Source organism: Penaeus monodon, chromosome 25, assembly GCF_015228065.2.
Source record: "Penaeus monodon isolate SGIC_2016 chromosome 25, NSTDA_Pmon_1, whole genome shotgun sequence".
Classification (NCBI taxonomy): Eukaryota; Metazoa; Arthropoda; class Malacostraca; order Decapoda; family Penaeidae; genus Penaeus; species Penaeus monodon.
In genome coordinates, this window is record NC_051410.1 from 34,609,491 (window position 1) to 34,609,698 (window position 208).

General features: G+C 35.6%; 1 protein-coding gene across 1 annotated transcript in view; it reads left to right on the plus strand.

Annotated features, from left to right (window-relative positions):
• Window positions 1-208, plus strand: part of LOC119589173 (ankyrin repeat domain-containing protein 13D-like) — a gene marked incomplete in the record, with an annotated part of 44,726 nt that overhangs the window by 32,130 nt on the left and 12,388 nt on the right.

Here is a 208-nt window from a genome sequence, read left to right on the forward strand (position 1 = left end):
CTCATAGAAGGGCATAACTATTACCTTGTCCACAGATGGGTACTGTTTAGGTTTGTGGCACCCATTAGGTACCATGGTCCAGGAACACCTGAAAGATAAATGCATTTATTTATAAGGATTGTTAAGCCTGCAAAAACTAAAGTTATTTTACATTATACCTGTTAAAAATAATCACAGTGATAAAGAATAAAGGAATGCTTGTCTGCAG